Below are 747 nucleotides of genomic sequence, written 5' to 3' on the forward strand. Positions count from 1 at the left end.
GTTAGGTTAGGTTAGGTTAGGTTAGGTTAGGTTACGTTAGGTTAGGTTAGGTTAGGTTAGGTTAGGTTAGGTTAGGTTAGGTTAGGTTAGGTTAGGTTAGGTTAGGTTAGGTTAGGTTAGGTTAGGTTATTTTAGGTTAGGTTAGGTTAGGTTAGGTTAGGTTAGGTTAGGTTAGGTTAGGTTAGGTTAGTGTTAGTGTTAGTGTTAGTGTTAGTGTTAGTGTTAATGTTAGTGTTAGTGTTAGTGTTAGTGTTAGGTTAGGTTAGGTTAGGTTAGGTTAGGTTAGGTTAGGTTAGGTTAGGTTAGGGTAGGTTAGGGTAGGTTAGGTTAGGTTAGGTTAGGTTAGGTTAGGTTAGGTTAGGTTAGGGTTAGGTTAGGGGTTAGTGTTAGTGTTAGTGTTAGTGTTAGTGTTAGTGTTAGTGTTAGTGTTAGTGTTAGTGTTAGTGTTAGTGTTAGTGTTAGTGTTAGTGTTAGTGTTAGTGTTAGGTTAGGTTAGGTTAGGTTAGGTTAGGTTAGGTTAGGTTAGGTTAGGTTAGGTTAGGTTAGGTTAGGTTAGGTTAGGTTAGGTTAGGTTATGTTAGGTTAGGTTAGGTTAGGTTAGGTTAGGTTAGGTTAGGTTAGGTTAGGTTAGTGTTAGTGTTAGTGTTAGTGTTAGTGTCAGTGTCAGTGTCAGTGTTAGTGTCAGTGTTAGTGTTAGTGTTAGTGTTAGTGTTAGTGTTAGTGTTAGTGTTAGTGTTAGTGTTAGTG

The sequence above is a fragment of the Schistocerca gregaria genome, unplaced genomic scaffold (genome assembly GCF_023897955.1).
Source record: "Schistocerca gregaria isolate iqSchGreg1 unplaced genomic scaffold, iqSchGreg1.2 ptg000457l, whole genome shotgun sequence".
NCBI lineage: Eukaryota > Metazoa > Arthropoda > Insecta > Orthoptera > Acrididae > Schistocerca > Schistocerca gregaria.